Source organism: Leuciscus leuciscus (assembly GCF_965113295.1).
Source record: "Leuciscus leuciscus genome assembly, chromosome: 16".
NCBI classification, from domain to species: Eukaryota; Metazoa; Chordata; class Actinopteri; order Cypriniformes; family Leuciscidae; genus Leuciscus; species Leuciscus leuciscus.
Genome location: NC_138740.1, coordinates 5871389 through 5895837, shown reverse-complemented (window position 1 = coordinate 5895837; position 24449 = coordinate 5871389). Strand labels below are relative to the sequence as shown.

The following is a 24449-nucleotide window of genomic DNA, read 5'->3' as shown; positions in this document are numbered from 1 at the left end:
TATGGATCTCAGCATTTTTGTGATAACTTTGTCTAATTTGTTTGTATGTCAGTGGTACTTATGTAGAATACAAATAAAAATAATCATATATCAAAATTATGAAATCTAATTTATATTTAGTACAAATAAAAAATAATTACAGTAGTGTACTGATTAGCTTCGTTTTCACAGTAATGCACTGTATTGCACAATTACAGTACGATGTACTGTAAAACTGAAATACGGTTTGGTACTGTAACTCTTAATTACAGTAACTTACTGGCAACACTGTTGCCAGTAAGTTACTGTAAAAAAACCCTTGAAAAGTCTAACAGTGTGTGTCTTTAATTTAGAATTTTTGAAGAGTGTGCATGTGCGAACGTGCTCGACTATGTAAGACCTCAGATGCCATGTTCATAATTTATAGCAAAACATCTAGCAATAATTCAATCTCAAACAGATTCATTAAAGAAAGTTATTACTCCACCACCTGTGTGACATCATTACCAACGTGGTTGAACGACCAATTTGCAACAATACGGTTTCGGGAAACAGTCGTGACTGGCTAGTTGATTTCTTCAACGATGCATCGTACTATGGTAGTGAACCAGCGAGTTATGTTGTTGTACGGGAAAAGCACCCCTGGTCTCAATCATTAAAACGTTACATTAACAGGTACAAAATGTACAACGCTGAAATGTACAATATGGACGTATTGACAATATTTAAATGTAAACATTATTACGTTTTTACAACCATATAAATGTAAAATATTTAATCTTTTATATCATATATTAGATTCCGTAACCCTGCCCCAAACATAACCATTTTATAGAGAATATAAAAAGAATATATAAAACGAAATGGACAAAAATTTGTAGAAAAAAGACAACTGTTGTAACAATATTGCATTAATAAGGTATTTTGCAACGTTAATCCCACTTCAACGTCTAACCTACCCATAACCATTTCTAAATAAATAAGAAAATAATAACTATTTATTAATTATATTATTAATTAGTTATTAATAATATTAATAACTTTAATAAAGAAAAACATAACAGGCAGACAAGTGTAATCATGCAAAAATTTCTAAATCCAAATGAAGATGTGTTGCAGTCGCAGTCCTCTGTGTCATTATATTATTGAGTTAAATAGCAGAATTATTATTTTTTTGTTATATGAAACGTGTTGTAATAACTGATCTAGAAATCAGTGGTCTTAAAGCTGCTTTATTTGCCAATTTTTGAATTTATAATTTATGCAAATTTATGTTTGAATTTAAGTGGGATTTGACGTTGGTCGCTGCCTGAATTTGAATCAGTTCCTCACAATCGTACGGATTCTAAAGATTTTGATTGCAGCGCATAAATAAAATTGTTGACTTTTGTGAATTTATGTTGCATTTATAGAAAACGCTTATTGTGTCCCGGCAAACAAAATAAATATTAGGCAACATCATAAATAATGGTTAAGCGATTAGAGAAATATTATTCATTTTAAAGTTTTAAAGTGTAGTCTTGTTTAACTTTATGTAATAATCATCCGAAATGAGCACCACAAGTCCCGAATATGTATTGTACTTATGCACAAGTGACTAAGTTAGCATTAACAAAACACAATCCCCAAAACTAATACTTTTAGCCAGGATCTCTCTAGCCTGGAAATCCAGACCTAAATCTGAAAGATTAATGGTCTGGCATCGAATAATGAAAATTGGCCAGCTCGAGGGGCAGCACCAAGCATGCATTTGAAAATCTCACTGCACGCAATTGGATAACACAACGACCAAGCACAACAATAAACCCCATACGCTTAGCTACCAGCGACGCTAGATTAGACTCTTGCCGTATCCGGTCGGCAAAACAGCAAAAACGCCCTTCTTGCAAAGGAAGGGTTCAAGTGCCGTCCTCTGTTCCTCTTTTAGATAAAAAGCCAAAAAAAGTGATTGGTGCAGCTCGGATACAAGGGCATATTTAATGAGCAGTGTTACTCGACGCCAGAGTAAACTCGCTGAGCAAATTCAACGTGTGCTCTCGTGAGAACTGGATTTCCAGGATAGGATCTCTCCCTGTCTCTCATCAAAATAAAACCCCCCTCAGTCATATCTTGTGTAAGTCAAGATATCTGCTAAAATGATCTTTTCCCAGGCTAACTTTAACCACATCAGGTTAAACATTACTTAAATAAAACAAGGAAGATGTGCCTAGTAGGCCTACTAATTAATGAAAACAATACCTATAATAATATACCTTACTTTGAGTTATCATTACCTTACCTTTTCACTGCACGAAGCCAGGTAAATAACGGCTTTCAAGCTTGCTCTTCGAAGGATGAGTGGAACTAATGGCAGATTCTGATTGGCTGGAAGGTGTGCGTCCAAACGGTTAGTTCCAGTTCCAATTGTTGATGAGTTAAAGTAAAGTAAAAACAAGTAAAAAAACACTTTATATTTAGATGTGCATAATTAATAGGCTACACTAAAGAAAACGTATATGCTCGATAAGTCAGGGCAACATATGTTGTTGTTTTTTCCAATACTTTAACTCATCAAAATATTTCAAACAATTCCAACTTGATTTTTTAAGTTATATGAGATTCAACTAATTTTTAAAGTCAGTTTAATATAATTTAAGACAAAATCACTTGTACAGCCATGCAATTAGATTATACTTTGAATACTAATAATTGTTTAAGGCAGCAGCTGAACTTAATGTTTTAAGTGTAAGTAGGTGGACCTCTCTGTCAGGTTTTTATTTCTACAGGCAAATGGGCCAAAAAAAGAGATTTAACTGACACTGAAAGGTCAAAAATTTTGCAAATTAAAAAGTTATCATACAATGAAATGCCTTAATATTGAAGGGTCACAGAAACGTACTGAGAAGGATAGATGCAGGTACTGCAAAAGACTTAAGAATTAAGGAGAAGAATTAAGTGTAAAACACCCTTTCGACTCCAGTGCCACCAAATTCCAGAACTGCACCTGTGAATCTCCAAAACTAGCCTAAAGCTATCAGATTCTCAGAGACTGATAAGCCCCTGGGCTTGAGTTTATGTTTGGGCCCTACTAACGCTACAAACATCATTATGGAGCAGCACAAATTACACAAAAATTAAAATGGGCTTTGCGGTTACTAAAACAATTAATATGCAGCATGTCTATGGTCAAAGTTTAGTGGTATAGGCTAATATTAAATAGTCATTATACTATAATATAATGCAGGATGTGCTCTCTCGGTTGAGAGAAGATCAAAACTCTTATAATAAAGCCAAGAAAAAACTACATTTTAAAATTTATTGTCATAGGTATCTGACTTCTTATGTCAGATTCTTAAATTTAGTCAACAAATTCAATCAGAATGCAAAGACACAGTGTATGGCTATTATGACCAAATAAAAGGAAGTCGGTATCAATAAAATCCATTTTTGGATTGACACTGGCTGTTTAGACAGGGCAAATTATAATTGCTTAAATTATGTAAAGAGATTAATATTTTAAATGTAAACATTTTAATGTAGAAATATGAAAAGATTGGGGGAAAAAATGAAATAATTTTTATTTTTAACTATGAAACTAACACCGCCAGTAGGTGGCGGCAAGTCTCCATCTCAATGAGGGAGTTGAATCCATTATTCAACCGATTTGTTCAAAAATCCTAATTCGTTTTATCCCTAGCAAAGGACTGTATTGTATGAATGGGTAGCCTAATCATTTACTCATCTGATTCTATCAAAAATGCTGATATTTTGAAGCCTGGAAATCCAGACCTAAATCTAAAAGATTAATGGTCTGGTGTCGGTCAATGAAAATCGGCCAGCTCGAGGGGCGGCACCAAGCATGCATTTGAAAATCTCACAGCACGCAATTGGATAACACTACGACCAATCACAACAATAAACCCCATACGCTTAGCTACCAGCGGAGCTAACTGGTAGATTAGACTCTTCCGGTCGGCAAAGCAGCAAAAACGCCCTTCTTGCAAAGGAACGATTCGAGCGCCGTCTTCTGTTCCTCTTTTGGGAAAAAGCCAAGTCTAACTCGTTCATTGTAGCGGCCAAAGCCATTTCAAACCACTGCTATTTATCCATAGGCATCTTGCAATGTTAACTAATGACTTCGACGTCACAGCGCTGTCGTCATCTGTTTAGCTCGCCTCTGGCCTGCCTATATCAGATAACCCGATGTGATTGGTGCAGCTCAGATCGAGGGGCATATTTAATGAGCTCCATTGCTCGACACCAGAGTAACTCGCTGAGCAAATTCAACTTGTGCTCTCGCGAGAACTCTGGTTTACCAGGGTAGATATTTTGAGGACCAAAACACGTGTTGCTCGGAGGCAGTTTTGTTCTGTTTTCTTTGACGGAGCAAAAACAGAATGGCCCTCATTTATCAAAAGTGCGTACACCAAATTTCCAGCGTACACCCAAAACCACGGTGACTTTGAGATTGATCAATATGGACGTTGGCGTACGGCACGCTCAAATCCTACGCCAGCTCAGGAGGTGGTGTACATGTACGCACGTTTTGAGTTAGTGCGGAAATGCGCAGAAAAACAATTCCTAACACCACAAAACGCACTGACAAACTAAAAGATATTATATATTATGACCCACTGTAAAAAAACAACAACATAGTAATTATAAACGTCAGTGTTTATTTTTGTGCAACATGGACTTCAATGTTTAATTTGTGTGACTTTACCAAAGCATTTGATTTGTAGGCATATGTATTCCTTCAGTTGCGAGCCTGTGCGCTTTATCTGACGTTTCAGGGTTAGGCCCGGCAGGAGCGCACGGACTGGGTTCAGTAATGAAAGGCTTTCAATGACCAAAAAATAATTCAGACTGACAAAATAATAAAAATGACATTCTTCTTCTTTTAAATAATAATAATAATACAAATACTAATAACGACATTCTTCTTCTAAATAACAATAAGCGTCATTAATAATAAAATCATAATAAGAAGAATATTACACATTGTCATGCAATTATTAATGTGAATGAATGGTACTCCACATCACATCATCATCACTTGTACACCCCAATACATATGACGTGGTACGAAATTAAATGCTAATTGTTTCAAAACACGTGCTGTAAAATAATGCATTGTGATAGGTCATTTGCTCATCCAAACAGCTATTTAAACTGGATTTCCATCGTAATTGGGGTCCATATTTTGTTTTTTTGGGCGCCTTTAATCCCACTCTTTAAACTCCCAAATAAAACAATTTTGTTTCTTTCCACTTCCCTGGTGATGGTCTCGATCTCCACGTCGGAGAAGTTTCTCTTCTTTGCCGTCTTCCGTGTGTCCATGGCGTAAAATGAGGGCGTGGGGGAAGCGGAGACTTGAATATATAGGGGCGTGTTATTCTAATGACGATCGTTTTCTGCCGCGGCATTTATCAAGGGCAGGTATTGCGTACACCTGGATTTCAAAGGTACGCACAGCTTCATAAATCAGGCGGTGAGAGGAGTGTAAGCATAATCTTACGCCAACATATACGCCCGTTTCTACGCAAGAATGATAAATGAGGGCCAATGTATCAATACAATTTTCTCAGTAACTATTGAACTGTTGTATAAATGTCACATTTGCGATTGTGCAGATGTTCGGAAAAACAGCACTCTTGCTAGTGTGATAACTCCCATATAATAAGCTTGTGTTATAAATATATAAAACAGGAACTCATTAGGCCTAATTAAATGTTTTTTTTAGTTTTTTAGTTTTTTATCATTTCGATGACATGTATGTCTATTCCTATATTGTGATGGCAATGGAGAGAGTGCTCAAAACTCTCCAGAGCACATAATTTAGTGAAAACATTTATAGAAATGATCATTCTCTGTAAAGCAATGAGACGTGAACATATGAGAATTTATCAATATTTTTTTTAATTGTGCGCTCTTTTGGACTAAAAGCCTAATTGAAGCTGTTTGAAGTAGCCAATCGCAATTAAGGCTCGGGTATTTTATTCCGTGCTCCCCTCCGTATTTCAAACTATAGCCTTTCAGACTACTCCGTGAGCACGGAAAGATGCGTTTGGCGCATGCGCGCGCACTAGTTTATTGGATTTTGTTTTCAACCACTCAAGTCACTACTTTGGGCTGATTATAGCCCTCGCTCACACATGGCCAGACAGTGAAGATACAGCTAATAATTTATGTATTATTCTGGCATACAAGTTAACCAAAAAAAAAAAAAAAACGAATGAAAACGGGTAATAAGGGCCCCCTACTTGCCCCCAACCCCCTACTACCATGGGCTGCAGCCCAATCAAGCCCAATGGTAAGTCCGGCCATGTTGATAAGGTAAGGAAGGCTGAAACATGACCAAAACATAACAAGAATCACAAGCTGTCACAATAAGATTGATTCTTTAAAGGTTTTAGAGTGAATCTTGAGGGACCAGCACTAGTTAAAGTCAGACAATAGAAGGGTGGCGAGGGAGTCGTGGTGTGAGCTGATCCTAACAATGAGCTAAATGGACCTTTCGGGAAGATGAACTCCCAAAACTACTGCCAGGTTCTGAGATATCTTCAAAAAGTTGTACAAGAGGAGTTCCCTCAAGAGTCAACCTGCCACAGGCTCTTCCGACACAGTTCCACTCATCAGTTATTGAATCTGTCCTAAGGGCCTTCGCGGTGACATCATGTTGAAAGTTGGTGATGATTATAGTGGTCCCCGGTTTTCGGGGCCCATCATAACGTAGCCTACATGCTTCTGTCATCTCAGGCCTCAATGTCCTTATAACAGTAATGTGGCAGAAAGAATGTTCTTCTTTTGTTATTATGAAACATTGGGACAATGTTATTTTGAGATCATTGTACAAACTTTAACTTTAACAACATTCCCAAAATATACTCAAAATGTTGTAAGTAAAATGTTATAATTTTGTTAACTCGTCACATTAGAAGAATGTTTTATAAAGAATGTTCAACATCTCATCTCTCAATGACATCCTCAAAACATTTCCCTAATGTGGCAGAGAGAATGTTCTTCTTTTGTTATTATGAAACATTGGGACAATGTTTTATTGAGATCATTGTACAACTTGTTACCTCAGAAACATTCCCAAAACATCTTTTGAATGTTGCAGTTAAAATGTTATATCTTAGTTTACATTTAACGTTATAGGAACATTTTCAAATATAATATTACACGTTAAACATTACATTCAAATGTTTTCTTCAGAACATTAACCAAACTTGAAGGGAATGTTAGCCAAAATTCTGAGAACGTTCCCTGCTAGCTGGGCAGTCTGCTGTCAGATGGCGGTCAGTGAGCTCTGATGACAGACGTGGGCTGCTGATAGGACCAACAGAGCGAGAAGTAATGTCTGCAATAAAGAAGATGATGGGAGGTTGAAGGCCACCAGATGATTGCATCACACATGTTCGGATGGTGAGGGTTCCCCTAAAGTAGTGGTTCTCAATGGGGGCGTTCAGAGAACAATGGGGGGCCGTTCACGAGTTTACACCAAAGATCCAGGCAAGACAAGATTAAACATGTAATTTGCTAAATAATTGCCTACAACATAAAATCTGCCAGTTTAATGCGACATGCAAACTAGAATCGTTTCTTTTGAAAAGACTCTATTATTTTTCCAGTCATAGACCAGCGCTCAAGCACTGACTAGAATCCAGCGCTGAAAAGATCATAGCTGTACAGTGCAGGGTTTTATTTCTCATCTCCATAAATATATCTAGTAGTAAAGCTAATGCAAGGGCTAGAAATCAATTAATCCTTTGCTGATACTTCCTCATCATCATGTCATGAAGAGCGCAGTTCATGGTTGCAAAGCAACGACAGACGCTACGGGAGTGCAAGCACTTGTGGAAACAAGGAGAAAGCGGAGCGGCCCTTAAAATAGTCCCAATATAAACACTTATTATCGGTGTACATTAGTGATTCAGGATAAGACAAAAACACGGTTTGGAAAATGAATTCATGATGTACTCGCTCATTACATAAATGTTGTACATTTTAAATACAAAAAGTTACGGATTTAATAATGATAATGATAATAATAAGAAAATAAGGACGTGAATAATACATATTATCAAAACAGAATGATAATCAGCATACATTCAATAAAGACATTTAGTCATTTTTTGTTGTTGGTGGTGCTGGTGGAGGTGGAGGTGGAGGTGGAGGGGGGCGTTAAGGGACCTGGATAATGGATAGGGGGCGCTGGCCCAAAAAAGGTTGAGAACCACTGCCCTAAAGGGAGAGCTTACCCATGATTCTTTCTGACAATTCAGTCTGACTCAGTTCGACTGAGCCTCGCAGAACTGAAGGTATAAATTAAATGCAATCTGATCTATAATAAGCCAGTCAAAGCTGATTAGAAGGGTACTTCTTAACCTAATTTGACTCAAATAAATAATGAAACAAAATAAATTCTGACATATTGAATTGGAGTTGAAAAATGCTCAGCCCACAATCCTGTCAGACGGTTATAGAAAACCTCAAATCTCAGCCACAGACCACCAAAGGAACCACGACTCACTGAGATTCTGAACTGTTGTATGACTGACACCATAAAAAGTATTATTTGGTTGTATTGCAGTTTTAAGCCAAATAAATAAAAAATAAAGCTGATTCATAATTTGAATTAGTTAAACTGCAGTCAATCTACTGTTTTGAAAATCAGTTAGCTAGCTTAAGCTATAAGCTACAAACATAAAATATTGCAGAAATTTCATGGAGTATGATTTTTATAAATAAATGTATGAATTCATTAAAAAAGTCAATGATGTAATTAATAATGTAGTCAGAACCATATTTGCTGGCAAAATAACAACAACAAAAAAAACAATGTGGTGTTTTAAATGAATAAACTCAATAAGAGTGACTGTGTCAAACTTAAACAGCTAATTGTTATTGAATGCTACAAAACATCCTACTGAAAAAAAAGGTCATAAGGTGGGTGAGTTAATTTTCATAAATTATCCAATCAAACTGATTCACTTCAATGAATTCAACTTTCTGACTCAATCTCTCTATATATAAACGACAGAAAGAGGACCATTTAGGCATTTCCAACTTCACAAAAAGAGCTATTTGATATGAACTGCATGACTAGAAAGAAGCAGAATTTCCAATGCTACAAACGAGAGATAGAGAGAAGACAATTTAGGTGAGCTGTTTGATTTAGTAACAGTTTCCTATTAAATCTGAAAGGGGAATCTATTAGACTGTTGCTGAACGGCTGTGGCCGAGCTGTGATATAAATTAAGCGCTATTGGCTATTTTAAAAAGGGGAGGGGCTTCTCAATATGTTTCAGTGGAAATTATGTCAACACACTGAAAAAAGATGCACGTTTCAAGGCACTTAAGTGGGCCTTTCAGTTAATAGTGTCCGAGTTATGTTCAGTTTCATTGTTTTTTGTTCATGTGTTTTGGTTTCTTGTTTATCCCTTCAGTGTTGTGTTCTCCTTACCCTTGTTAGTATGAGCCAATGATTATGTTCACCTATTTCCTATTTAGTTCCCTTGTTAAACCTGTTTATATATACTTCATGTTTTGTTCAGTTCTCTGCTGGTTATTGTCTTTGCTTCAGTGTGGTTAATGTGTTTATTCTCCTGAGTAATTCTGTTCACAGTTAAATACTATTTGAGTCTATTCCTGACTCCCTCGTGTGGTTTAAACCATACAGCGTAAATACTTTTAGTTAGCTACTCCCCAACACTGGATGTTTAATCACAAGTAAAGCCTCTAAACATGAGCCTCCCAGACTACATTGATTCTTGAACCACAGTTTGATTTGCTACAACTGTTGGATAGGTTTGTCAGTTCTTAATATAGCCCCTTACAGTATATATGATCTCCAGTCCCTTTGAAACTCAAGAGGCTATTTCTGTTGCGGTGGTAGAGGAGAAGTCCACTCCATCTATCATGATAGAGGCTAATGAATCCTCACCCAATCAGACCCCAGAGAGAAGATAGCGTGCCCTAAGGTCACAACTGCAAGGTGATCCTCCATTTTTCTCGTCATGAGCTCTTAATCATGATAAGCTGTGTAGGTCGATCAATGGACTGTAGAACCATGACAAAAATGTGCCAACATATGTGAGAATTCTGTGCCTCATAATAATGTTTGCAGTTTGTCATCTTAGCTTGTCCGTTGTTAACATAACTATATTTGTGTTTTGTTTTGATGTTACACTGCAGCAACACATTTTTATTTAAAACATTCATGAAATTTATATGGCCTACTTTTAGTGCATTCTTTATTCTGCATGCTCAAGGACCACTCACAGTCCATTCCGCGTTTCAAAGAAGACTGTTTGACTTTGAATAAAATATTTTTTTTTTCACATTCATTTGAAGTGAAAAGTAAAAGTCAAACCCTTGGAGGTGAGATACAAATGTTTGCCTTTTTTGTATCCCAACACACTGTTATGGCAAATTGTAACTATTTTACGTTTTGGCAAACTGGTGGCTAATACGTATGAATTCGTACAAAATAATTTGTAATAGTAAGAAACAATAGTATTTTCGTAAGATATGCTCATGCTGCTTTCACATACAGTACTTTCGGAATTATCATAAATATTAGTTTCCTAGTTGAAAGTTTGACATGAACCGTCTGGGAAATTTAGAGATAATTTGTATAGCTTTTTTGTACCAAGTTGGAAGAGCCATACAATTTAAACATGACGGTGAGAATTATTTATGGTAAATGTGTACAAAAGCGCAGATAATGTTTAGATGGTTGTAAATTGGTCATATCCATTGGATATTGATAAATATCTTCAATGCATTTTGGATCTTATAAGATTTCAAATAACAAAGCACCTAAAGGCAACAAACTCATAATTATGACTTCAGAAGTGGGAAGTCGGTTTCTATAGCATGTGAAGGCAGCATTACTCCCCACTGACGGTTAGGTACAGGAGTGGACCTTCATTCATGCTTTTTTCCCCCCTAAAAATGTAATGTTTCCATATGAATCTCATCATACAAATTCATTTGAAATTGCCACCTCGTAAAATAAAAATGGTTTCTCGTTCATTGTTTCCATGGTTCCTGATTAAGTTGCACACCTGTTTCTAGTTCTCTCTGTTCAGTGTTCGTCGTCGTCAGTGTTAGATGTGTATTTACATTGGTTGTTTCTCCTGCGTTTTCTCCTGATTAATTAAAAATGACTTTGCATTCATTCTGCTTCTTGTCCAGCTATAATGTGCCACTCCCTTTTCGTCACTGATTTAAAAATGTCCCACCACTAAATGAAACTTAAAAAACAAAACAAATTGTAGTTTGTTGTTGTACATGTTGGTATTTTCCTGACTAAGTGGGTTATTCTTTGTTAGAATAAGATGCAAAGCAGATCAGAATTGATGCTGATAAAAGTCTGCCACACTTTTTAAAACTTCCCTAACAAAAAAGAAGTTTATTCAAGTGTGCTATTAGTATTCTACATTTAAACTAAAAATAAGAAAGTATACTTTCAGTCAAGTTTGTATGTACATCTCAGAAATATACTTATAATTACACTAAAGTATACTTGGTTTATACTGACAGAAAAGTTTGACATTTGGCCTATACTTGTACTTATTTGATTGAGACATACTTAAAAGTACAATTAAGTATTCTAAGTATACTTCGCTTGTAGTTGTTTACTCTTTTGATTGATTACGCTTTTTCACATTTTACATACTGTCTTATAAACTTACATTGTTCGAAAATATTGTTTTATAAACAAAACATATATGTTCATAATTCCAAGTATGTGAATTGTTTTGTTGTCCACTGGTAGTGTACATAGGAATTTACTTAAAATCTACTTCAAGTACAGTTAAATGTATATTTCAAGTATAAAAATTAATACCTCGGAGCATAGTAGTATACTTAAAGTGCAAAAATAATATATAAATAGTACTATAAGTATGATGTTAAGTTCACTTAAAGGAAACTCATACATAGCCAAGTAAACTAGTACTGAGAGTATACTTAAAAAAAAAAAAGCGCTACAAGTATTTTACTAGTTCAATAGTAGTACAAACGAACGAAACAGTACAAGCGACAGCAGTAAAAATGAAAACAATTATTTGTGAAAACTGGTTGTGTACTCAAAGTTTACTACTGTTACACTTAAAGTATAACTAAAATTATTCTTTTATACACTAAAAAGTGGGCCAATTTAGTTGCAGTATTGAAATTATATTGATATTAGTAAATATACTTGAACTTTACTTAAGTATAGTTAATAAAATGAACTTGAAGTATACTTATTTTTTTAAGGCTTGTGACCAGAATTTACCTTTAACACCAAGTTTAAGTTAGGATTATTAAATTATTTCTAACATGTTGATTTGAAAAGTTCAAAGTATTAGCTTTGAAATAACTCATTTCAAATTGTCCTCTTGGTGCCATTTTTGCAAATCTTTAAAACTCTCATTTTCCACGATTATGATAATTACTGTCCCCAAAGTGACTCATGACCAATTAGAGACTACACAGTCTACTTAGCCAGAGGCAGTACAGATCTATATAAAAAAATAATGAACTAACAGAGTCCTCTTAGCTTTCAGCAATACATGTTTTAGTCTCAAATGATTGGGTGTACATGGGGCCAGGGTGTTCTCACAGGGGCTCTTGCCAAGTACCTGCTAATTAATAACTCTCCGGTACTGAATCAAAGACCAGTTAATTTCTAGATATCTGCATAACCTAGTTTAAAGCATTAACTGGCTTTTGACCTGATCAGGAGAAGATTAGTACTATGTAATTAACATATTGAGTGAACTTGAATGTAAAATTTCAAAGAGGATCTCTATTATTCAGAAAACAGCCCTTTAATTAGACATTGACACTGAGATAATCTATTTTAATTTTTTCATCAGATCTTGATTCAAACCTCTGTGACCAGTGCATTTCCTCTAGTCAAAACACATTTGAGACATCACTGGATTAATTATGTTTTTCTCCCCATGAATCAGGGTGCATTAAGTAAGAGTGATGTTGTTATGGGTGTATTTTGTTTTCATTGTATTTTTTGGTTTTGTATTTCTCTTGGTTTTGTAGGTGGCAGCGGAGATGAGGAACACCTGATTCAAATTAGGAGGTGGAGATATATGTTTTACCTTTCAGTTTGGTCACGTTAGACGTAGTCGGACGTACCGACTGATTGGGATCACGCTTAAGGAGCCTGTCATCTTTGAGTATTGATAAAACGAGCCAATGCACACATTGACGTGCAAGCTTTGCATCCACGCTCCGCCCCACAGCGCGGGTATAATACGGAAGTGGATGCACGCACCACTTGTCTTTCACTTCGGAGCCGATCGGTCTTCATGACGGTATCTCTGAAGAGTGTTGATTCATTCAACGAGCGAGTGTGTTGGTGCTTTCTCTGGAAGTATCTCCGGTGCTGGTGGTTCTACAGCGTGAGTGCAGCCAGTCGTCTGTCGCATGCTCGTCGCAGAGTATGTCCCCCTGCCGCCGCCTCCGCTCCCGCTAGGCCACCGCAGCAGCCTCCAACCAGGCCTCAGCATGTAGCCGGCCGCAGGCAGACAGCCCAGCCCAGCCCGTCTGGGTGCGCTGCCAAACCAGGTGGCAAGCGTCCCTGAGACAGGCTACCCAGGTATGGGGGAACAAGCTCTTCAGATGGTTGCCGTTCCGTACCCGAATTGTCAAAAGAGCAAATTCCTCCGTTCCTGGGTCCCAAGAGGGCCAGGCTGGTGGTGTGCGACCCTGTAAAGCCTTGCACCCCTCAGCCCCCTCTTGTGTCGCCAGCCGGTAGCTAGGTGCGGTTTGAGGACCCGGTCAAACGCCTTCTCACGCACCTCCCTGCCACCTCCCTGTCCCGTGGAGACAGGTAAGTGTTGCACTGCACACACAAACCCCGCTTTGGGCCGCCCCTGGGCCTTCTGAGCTGGGTTCATGTCCTCTACCTCGCTGCCCTACCCCGGGTACATCTGTGGTGCCCCTGGTCCACCTGACCCGGTTCGTAGAAGCTTAAAATGCTCCCAACCATTCCAGCTGGCTCCTCCGTACCAGCAGACTCTGCTTACTATTCAGTTCGGCCGGCGTCTGCCCAGTCAGCACTATTTGCTTCACTTCGGTGTTGAGCAAATGTGCCCCTGGCAGGCGCGCGGACATCACAGTCCTACTGGAAAAGGATGCAATTGAGCCGGTTCCTCCAGCTGATATGAAGACCGGCTTCTTTAGCCCGTACTTCATGGTACCCAAAAAAGGTGGTGGGTTACGGCCAATCTTGGACCTGCGAGTCTTGAATCTGCCATTTTTTTAAGCTTCCGTTCAAGTTGTTAACGCAGAGTCACATTTTCAAATGCTCCGTCTCCGAGATTTGTCTGCTGCATTCGACCAGAAGGACGCGTACTTCAGATCTCTATCCTTCCTCAACGCAGGCTATGCCTGTGTTTTTGCGTTCGAGGGTTCGAAGTCAGTACAAAGTCCTACCCTTCAAGTGCTCCACAGCTAGTTGTTTCTTCGGGTCAGCTGTGAAAAGAGTAAACTCGCCCACGGGCTGAGGATCTCTTTTTTCAGTATGGAGATGGACTCAGCCCAACACGTTTCTCAAGAGGAACGTGTCCAGTCAGTGTTATACAGAAGTGAGAAAGGGTCCCACTGAAACTTTTCAGAGACTCCTGACGCAGACGCAATAGAACGGCTTCCTCCATATGAAGACCACTTCAGCACTGGCTTCACGGCCGAGTCCTGAGGTGGTTGTGGCAGAGCGGCACTCTCCGTGTGACAATCACCCTGGCCTGCCGCCAAACCCTCAGCCCGTGATCCGACCTTTTGTTTCTCTGGGCCAGCCGCCCCTCGATCAACTGTCCACCAACACCGGCTGAGGGGTCACGTACAACAGGCATGCAGTAACGGAGGTCTGGGCGGGCCTCCGACTACATTGTCATCAACTGCCTCGAGTTGCTAGCAGTACACCTTGCTTTAACATGCAGCAAAATGCCGCTGCTCAGCAAGCATGTACTGGTCTGTACAGACAACATTGCGACCGTTGCGCTACGCTTCCCTCACATGCCCGCCATCACCTCCTATGGAGTCAGAAGCTTCTGAGGTTGCTTCATTCCACTTAATTTTCCGGCCTGCGCAATCGTGCCGCCAATAAGGCCTCACGACAGCCTGTGGCCCAGGTAGAGTGGAGACTCCATCCCCAGGCGGTCCAGCTGTTCCGGGACCACTTCGGGGCTGCACAGTTTCATCTGTTTGCCTCTCCGGACTCGTCCCATTGCCAATTGTTTACTCCCTGACCGAGCAGAGAACCCTCGGCACGGAGACACTGGCAGACAGCTGGCCCTGGGGCCTACGCAAAGATTAATTTCCCCAGTGAGCCTTCTTGCACAACACTGTGTAAGTCAGGAAGGAGAAGGAGCAGGTCTTACTAGTTTCTCCTTAATGGCCCAACTGGACCTAGTTCCCCCGAACTTATGCTCCTCTCGACAGCCCCTTCCTGAACCATTCCTCTGAGACATCTCAGGGATGGGGCACCGTTGGCACCCACCCAGACCTCTGGAAACTCCATGTCTCGATGCGGAGGTTCAGGTATCTACATCAAAATGATCATAGATACCATCACTTCTGCGAGAGCACCCTCTAAAAAAGTGAGGCTTGCTTACGACCTGAAGTGGAACCTGTTCGTTTAGTGGCCAACAAGACCCCCCGAAGGTGTTTGATCACTTCTGTGCTTTCTTTCCTGCAAGATGGGTTGGAGCGAGGACTGTCGCCTCCAAAATGTATGTTGCCTTTATATTAACGCACATCATGATGCAGTGGATCCAAATATGTGGGGAAGCACGCCTTGATCATCAGGTTCCTGAGGGGAGCAAGGAGACTGAATCAGCCTTGCACCCCCTCTATACCTTCTTGTGACTTATCTCTGGTGCTACTGCACTCAGAGACCTCCCCTTGAATCACTGCACGCAGCTGAGTTAAAAATCCTGTTTTTAAAGAAACAGTTCTCCTGCTTGCTTGCCTCTATCAAGAAGGTAGGGGGACCTGCACGCATGTTCGGTCGACGAATCGTGCCTGGAATTTGGGTCGGCCAACTCTTCTTTGACTGATTTATTGAAGAAAAACATAAAATTTAAGTGGACCTTGTAGTGTAAACAAGCTTTTGACAATGTGAAACTGTTGCTTACCACTGCCCCTGTGCTGGTTGCCCCACGCATTGGACATCCTTTTCAGATCCAGGTTCACGCCAGTCAAGTTGGGACTGGAGCTGCAAACTGATGAACAGGGTTTAGAAAGACCAGTTTCTTATTTTTCCAGAAAGTTTAAGTCTCACCAGTTGCATTATTCCACTATTGAAAAGGAGGCATTGGCGTTGATTTGGGCTTTGCATTTTTTTAAGTCTATGTAACAAGTTGTATTTTTCCAATTGTGGTCTTTTTAGACCACAATCCACTTACCTTTTTGCACTCTTTGCAGAGCCCAAACCAGTGTCTTATTCGATGGTCTCTCTTTTTGCAACTCTATGCTTTGGAGATTCGACACATAAGGGGTGTGGAAAATATACTGGCTGATGCCTTATCTCGTGCCCCATGTGAGAGGTTTGGGACTGATTCAGATTGTTTTTTTCTTCTGTTTTCTCTCATTGTGACCATGGCTTTTCCTAGGCGCCGGGAGTTGCTGTATTCAAGTTGCAAGGGGGAATCAGATTAAGAAGGCACCATACTGGGTTTGCAGTCTGTTATAATGATTTGGGGTTAAGTGGTAATATTTAATTTTTTCGTTTATAAAGAATTAATAATAATTTTCTCATTTGTTTCAGAGATGCTTTGCAAGGATCCTCTCTCTTAAGAGGGGAGGTGTTATGGGTGTGTATGTGTTTTTTTTTCTTTGTATTTTTTGGTTTTGTATTTCTCTTGGTTTTGTAGGTGGCAGCGGAGATGAGGAACACCTGATTCAAATTAGGAGGTGGAGATATATGTGTTTCGGTTCCGTGCATGGAGGGGGGCGTACGGAGAGGTGACATCATCTACGGCTGGCCTCTTGTTTCCTCACTACGGGATCTAGCGTCTGTCTGCATTTTGGGACATTTCAGATGGCATAAAATGTATTATTGCACTTCATGAAACCCCTAGAATTATGTAATAAATCTTATTCATTATATCGATATTTTGTTTCGATTTCCCTTTATTGTTGCGGCCACGAGTCTGCCGTAACAGATGTGCACACTCTATTCTCTCAGGCAGCCCTCTTTCTTGATGATATGATTAAGCTTTCCATAATTTAATGGTTTGTCTACAAGGAAAAATGTATCAGAAATGTCCAATTTTCATTTTACCCATTGGCAAAAAACCTTAATCTCTTTGAATTAATGACATGGATTAATCACATGCATTACACTGCTATACAACTTTTTACAAAATGTACAAAATTAATGATAACCAGTATAAGAAATACTGCAGGTTTTAACTAAGGCTGTCATGGTTCTGTCACTTCTGTCTGGTTTGTCTCTTGGTTTGGTGACAGGGCTCTGACACTCCTGGTTTGTCATGGTTTGTTGTGAGCACATGGCTTGTCATGTATTTCCTTGTGCCATGTGCTCTCCTGTCAATTGTCTAGCCCCTCCCATTGTGTTACCTGATTATTGATTAATTTGCCCCGTCTGCCTTCTCGTTACCCTCTTTTGTTTGCTTCCCTATTTAGTCTTCCTGTGTTTGCAGTCCTGTGCTGGAAAGGTGATTTGCTTTTCAAGGAGGCATAAAGTCACGCCAATTTCAATGAAGTTGTATGAACAACCACTTGCGCTAGTTAAGACAGTTAGATTTCTTGGGGTTTGGTTTGATGAGAAGCTCACATGGAATACTCATTTAGACAAAGTCAAGAACAAATGTAAAAAGGTCATAAATATACTTCGCTGTCTGTCAGGACAAGAGTGGGGAGCAAGTAGAGTAGCCCTACAAAATATATACTGGGCATTAATGAGGTCGGTTTTTGACTATGGATGTATAGCGTACATGTCAGCAGCAGAATCAAATCTTAAGAAGTTGGATGTAATACAAGCTCAGGCTTTGAGAATTTGTAGTGGATCTTTTAAAACCTCTCCTGTATCAGCAATGCAGGTTGAAATGGGAGAAATGCCGTTAGGAATTAGGCGAGTAAAATTAATGATGGCATATTGGGTTAATATCCAGGGGCAATGTGAGTCGCATCCTGCCAAGAGTCTTTTAATAGATTGCTGGGAACACAATAAGACAAATTTCATAAGTTTTGGGTGGATCGGTGATGCAAAGGCAGAAGTCATAGGATTAAGACATTTAGATTACAGCTCTACAGTGATACAGTCGTCAATTCCTCCCTGGTTATTCCCAACACCACGTGTAGACTTAGACATACAGCAGGAATTGAAGGATATGTCAAAGAAAATTCCTGAAAGCAGAATAGTACAGAATTATTTTGATTTGCATTTTGCAGATACCATGTTTATATTCACAGATGGTTCCAAAGATCCTGATACAGGGCGTGCAGGTGCAGCAGTTTACATCCCAGCAAGTGAGTCATATATTAAGAAAAGAATATCGGATCATGTGTTAGTATATACCACAGAATTGATTGCAATATTATTGGCCCTGCAGTGGATAGAAGAGAGGGAAACAAATAATACTGTTATTGCATCTGATTGTTTGTCTGCACTTATGAGTATTAAATCTGGCAAATCATTATTTAGATCCAATATCATCAATGACATATTCCTTATGTTATACAGGATGGAGTTAAAGGGTCTATCCACATGCTTTCTTTGGGTTCCTGCTCATGTCGGTGTGGAGGGGAATGAGCAGGTGGATATGCTGGCCAAAGGATCACTCAAAACTAAACATGTAGACTTAAAAACCCCATTAAATAAAGAAGAAGCCAAGTCAATTATCAGGAAGTATGCACAGTCCGTTTGGCAGGGGTATTGGGATAACAGTGAAACTGGAAGGCATTTATATATTGTACAGAGACAGGTTGGTGCTGGGAGGATGGTGGGCTGGAAACGGAGGGAAGAAAGTTTAATAACTCGTCTGAGAATAGGTCATACAGGTCTAAACCTTTCATTGTATAAAATAGGTAAGCACCCAACTGGGAAATGTACTTATTGTAATCAACCAGAAACAGTGGAACATGTTCTTCTTCAGTGTAGGAAATACAATATTAATAGGGAGCACCTCTTTCAGTCACTACGGAAGGCAAAACATCATGACGTCTCATTGTCAGGTCTCTTGGGGAAAACAGCAGGTCAGATATACTGTTATATAATTAGGTTTCTTAAATAAACTGAATTAATTAAAAGAATCTGAGTCTAAGTATTATTATTTTTTATTTTTTTATTTTATTTTATTTTTTAGGAATTTGTATTTTTTTTTTTTTTTTTTTTTTGCTTAATCTCTCGTTCCACACTCCAGTCCAGTTGGTGGCGGTAATGCACCGTTAAATGGTTTGCCAACCGCCATTAAACACAAGAAGAAGAAGAAGTCCTGTGCTGGTTTGTTGTCTATGTTCCCTCGTGTTCTTGTTTGATGCCATATGCCTGTCTTGTTTTCCCACACGGGTAGTTTTGTTTTGTAGTTTTGTTTTGTAGTTTTGTTTTGTAGTTTTGTTTTGTAGTTTTGTTTTGTAGTTTTGTTTTGTAGTTTGGTTTGGTTTTGTAGTTTGGTTTTGTTTTGTAGTTTGGTTTTGTATCCTCGCTTCACTATTTACCATTCTGGGACAAAGGCTAGCTAACAGTAACTGTCAATTCTGTTTTCTATTGTTTGTCCATATTAACTATTGTCTTTTTAGTCCTTTTGACTGTCTACTATGTGTCACTTTTGTTTCCTAAATTAAATTTTCGTTTTCATCCATTATCATGCGATTTGCCAAAAATGACAATAAAGTTGATTTTGACTTTGAGCAGAGGTAGGCATGATATTTCAAGATCAGCCAACAGAGATGTGGACTAAAACCACTGAAGCAATTATGTTCTGTAACATTACACTATTAACCCATAATGAAGTCAAGTCAAGTCAAGTTTATTTGTATAGCGCTTTTCACAATACAGATTGTATCAAAGCAGCTTCACAGTATTAAATTAAAATAATACAACAAAGTTTGTTTCAAGAGGAATTTATTGATTGATAAAATTAAATTAAATATCCCCAAAATATCCCCAACTGAGCAAGCCAAAGGCAACAGTGGCAAGGAACCGAAAAACTTCATCAAGTGACCTAATGGTGTCCTAAAACTCAAAAAATAATGAACTGCAATGTTTTTTTGTTTGTTTTTGTTTTTTTGTAAATATTGAGTAATTTTTATAAATTATCATTAACAACAACTATAATAATGCACAATTCACTTTTCAATTGGGTAACACCCCGGCAATATTTTAAAGTGTAGAGACTGTCCCTGCACTAAATTTGCTTGGGTTATGAGTTTGGACAGATTTCAGATGTTATTGCTCTTCCTGATGAGATGAAAGCTATGTGTTGGCAAACACGCAGGCTCCCATAACCCCTTTGAGTGTGCCCTCGTTGATTGGAAGAGCACATATCTGAAGGGTAAAAGAGAGACTGCTGCAAAAGTGGAATAGATTTAAAAAGCCAAGATCACACAGGGATCATTGCATAAAAGAAGTGATGTGACTGCCATTTACACCAAATTATTGCATTTAGGGGCAAGCAACAGTGTTCAAATTGCACCAAAGCATCTGCGGGGCCTATATTGTATATGTATTCTGTAATATTGCATTACTGTAATATTAGTAACATTTCTTATATTATTTGCTTTAGGCTAGTCTAATTGTTTATTTTATTTATTCATTCTTCTTTTTTTTTACTGAAAGACAAAAATAGTCTGATAAGTACAAAACAAATGTCTGAGAAAGGGAATGAGATGCTGAGTCATGGAGTTGATGCTATAGTGGGAACGACATCAGCGTGACCGGAGTCTGAAGCATGTGTAAACACATGCCAATAATCACTGCCCAACAACAGTCCATGTTGTGACATCCAGAGCGCCGGTGTGTATAAAAGGATGCCTGTGATACAAGTAATAAACTCTTGTATTAAAGAAACGCACAGGCAATTCCGAGGCATGGCAATGAGATGCAGCATCTCGTTCCCCTTCTCAGGGAACTGGGTTGCATATGCAACCTAGACATTGAACTTTGACGCGGTGTCATGGAGTTGCAATCTGGGGAACCAATACCCTCTATGCCATGATGAGGGAATTGCCTGCCTCACTAAGCTGTAAAAATGCAAAAACATAGTGGGCATAGCATAAATTGACTCTACGGAATACACAGCCGGACTCAGAAGCACGTCAACCCCAGGGTGCATCAGATGTGACTCAGATATGGCGCTACTCCCTAAGTCAATATTCAGGGGAAATTCCTATGCTCTTATGCTCCATAGCAATGGAAGACCTGACTATTACACCTTCCTCCCTCCCTTGTGGGTCAGGCCTCAGCTTTATATTCCTAACTTGAATAAAGGCATTTCTCCAGCACTCACTATAGTTAATGGCCAATATATAGAATGCTACAATAACTAGGCCTACTCGTCAGTTAGATCACTGATCAACTGGAGAGACCTAAAGAATCACCCGTCCAAAGGGAAGCTTCGCTTGTGACATCCTGGACTGTCATTGACCACTGATTATTGGTGTGTGTTTAAATGTGCTTCAGACACCGGTTACACTGATGGTGTTCTCAGTGGCAGTCTTAACATAGAGGCATAGGTAGGCGGCTGCTTGGGGCCCCCTACTAGCAGTCGTAGTAGAGGGCCCCCCAACCAAACTAAAAAAAAAAAAAAAAAAAAGCCCCTTATCATCATGAACGCTTCAAAAGCATGGTAAATTTGATTAATATTCTTAAGAAATACGTTGAAATGTTGAAGTAGTAGTTAAAATGTTCAGGTCATGGTTATCTGTCCCTACACATACACCCCCTACTTTCACAATGAAATGGACTAGTCCGTAACGGTGCGCGGCGCGAAAGATAAACACACAGAGATAGGAGGACTAGGAAGTACACAAACAGAGACGAAGCAAGACAAGTCTAAACGCGAAAATGAAACGAAGATACCCAAGCGGCTCAAATAAAATAAAAAGCGAAAAGACGCCGATAAGTATTTGGCAACGCTGCCAAAGATGACAAACTTTTTTACGGTTACTGTTGGGGATACAGACAGGAACAACAGCGTCCAAAGCATTGAACATGCCGCTACAGCAGCATCAGCTAGCTGTGAAGTGGTGCTAGGTGAGGATAACGTTAACCAAGACAATGAAGAGTACAGTGTTATCGACGTTGACACAGATGAGGTGGAAGAGTTGTCCAGAGATAGGACATCAACAAGTAGGACTCTCTGTGTCAGAAGCGTGTGATGTGGAGAACAATCTCTCTTTTCTCTTATAGACTCTCACTCACTCAGTCACTCACCCACTCTCTCTCTCTCTCTCTCTCTCTCTCTCTCTCTCTCTCTCTCTCTCTCTCTCTCTCTCTCTCTCTCTCTCTCTCTCTCTCTCTCTCTCTCACTCTCTCTCTCACACAGACACACACATACTCTGTCTCATTCTCTCTCACTCATTCACTCACACACACTCACATGGATATACGTGGATTTGCTTAGAGCTAAATGCAACCTCACCTCTCCCCAGTTCGCCCCTCTTACCCCCTCTCACTCACTCACTCACTCACTTACTCATTCACACACACACACACACACACACACACACACACACACACACTATCATGTACATAAGTTTGTTTGTAGAATGTTTGAAATGTTCAATCTCAAATTTAATGTCAATTCACTTACAATATCCTGTATCTTGTACATGGGTTTGTTTGTAGAATGTTTGAAATGTCAATCTCAAGTGCAATGCCAATTGCAACCTCACTCAATCACTCACTCACTCACTCACTCACTCACTCACACATACAAAGTCAATTATTCATCTTGGCAATATTTGCTAAGTATATGGCTGTTTGTGATGTTTTGCTAAGTATATGATTGTTTGTGGGGGTTTACCCTAACTACTTGTCTTGCTGGTTATATTGATATTGATTTGATCTTAAAAAACAGTGCTGGTTTTCCTGGCATTTTGGCATCGACAGATGTTATCTGAAACCTTATTCTCTGTTGGGTTCCACCGTGACTATTAGTTTGTGTAGTGCTTTTTTTTTCGTTCCCTTTTAAAGATCGGATGGGGGTCCCCCATACATACCTTCCCCTTGCGCCCCCAATTTGCTAAATCCACCACTGGGCGTTCTCCCCATTGCATCAACTCCATGACGTAGCGTCGATTTTTCATTGTAGCTATTATTGTCGGTTCATTGTAATGACAATTTTAAATGACATAGGATATACATTTGTATCTGATCTTAGAGATATCTATATGATTGGAACCAGAGGGTCTCAACGTCAAATTTCAAACACTGAATAGCAATGTGGGTGACTGACATTTTCATAACAGAAAAGGTTGTCTGGGCTGTGCCAAACATTGGCACGTGTGTTGCAGACAAAGCAGGTTGTCTGGATGGAGCTGCATTGTAAGTTAAAGTCCTATAGCACAATTGCATGGCACTTTGCCAATGTCATGGGTTCAATTCCCAGAACAACTGATAAATGTATTCTTTGAAGGGCCTCTTTGCCAAGTTTCTAAATTGCTTTGGATTAAAGCATCTGCCAGATGACTAATGATAATGTGAATTGCTGCGAATCAGTTTTGCAGTTCAGCCTACATAAAAGGCAATCATTATCTAAATGTATCATATGCATATTTATAAACCATTTCAACAACAAACAAACAATAAATACATGTGAGGGAATACCAGAATCAAAACAGAGTTGTTTTAACCCAAACAGGTGTTTATTGACAGGTGATATGCGCAGTTAAGCAGGTGAGTTATGAAGCAGTCAGAGTAATGATGAGCAGATTAATAATGCATATCTATTTCCTTTTTACCAGGGTAACAGAGGACTGGTGGTGACAGTAGACAGGTAAGTATAATGTTTTGAACAATTAAATTACATGGGTTTGATGAAGTATTACAAGGAGATAACTGGAGATACACAAGGAGATCACTGGAGTATCACTAGAGATTCACAAGAAGACTTTACAGGTAGGTAAAGCAGGTAAGTACCAACAGACATGGTACCGTGGGAGGTGGAGACACAGGCATAGCTGAGGAGACAAAGAGCAAGGGTGACACAGCTGGTCTGGATGGCCAAGTCGGAGCTAACGGCTTATGGGACTGAGGTGGGGACCTGGAAAACTGTGGGGCTGAAGCGATTGAGGTCAACGGTGCATCCAGAGGGAAGGTGGAGCCTGAAGGGATGGATAGCTAAGGCTTAGCCGGAGGCCTGGGATCCCAATGGGATGATGGTCCATGGTGGAGAAGAGGGAGCATGGAGCCAAGGTGGCTCCTCCGATGGGTCGGAAGGGCTGAGGTGGAGTCCAGGGCTCTGAGGCAAGAGGTGGAGCTTGGGTATTGTCATACCAAGGCAGAG

The 24449-nt window shown here is 39.4% G+C and overlaps 1 long non-coding RNA gene across 2 annotated transcripts; it reads left to right on the top strand.

The window, feature by feature from the left end:
- Nucleotides 1–17748: 17748 nt before the first annotated feature.
- On the top strand, nt 17749–19433 carry LOC309477789. 2 transcript variants are annotated; one of them, XR_014198702.1, is made up of 3 exons: nt 17749–18471; nt 18686–19197; nt 19365–19433. It is a non-coding gene; the product is annotated as an uncharacterized lncRNA (long non-coding RNA). The 2 variants fall into 2 exon arrangements; XR_014198703.1 differs by having other exon boundaries at nt 19370–19420.
- Nucleotides 19434–24449: the final 5016 nt, after the last annotated feature.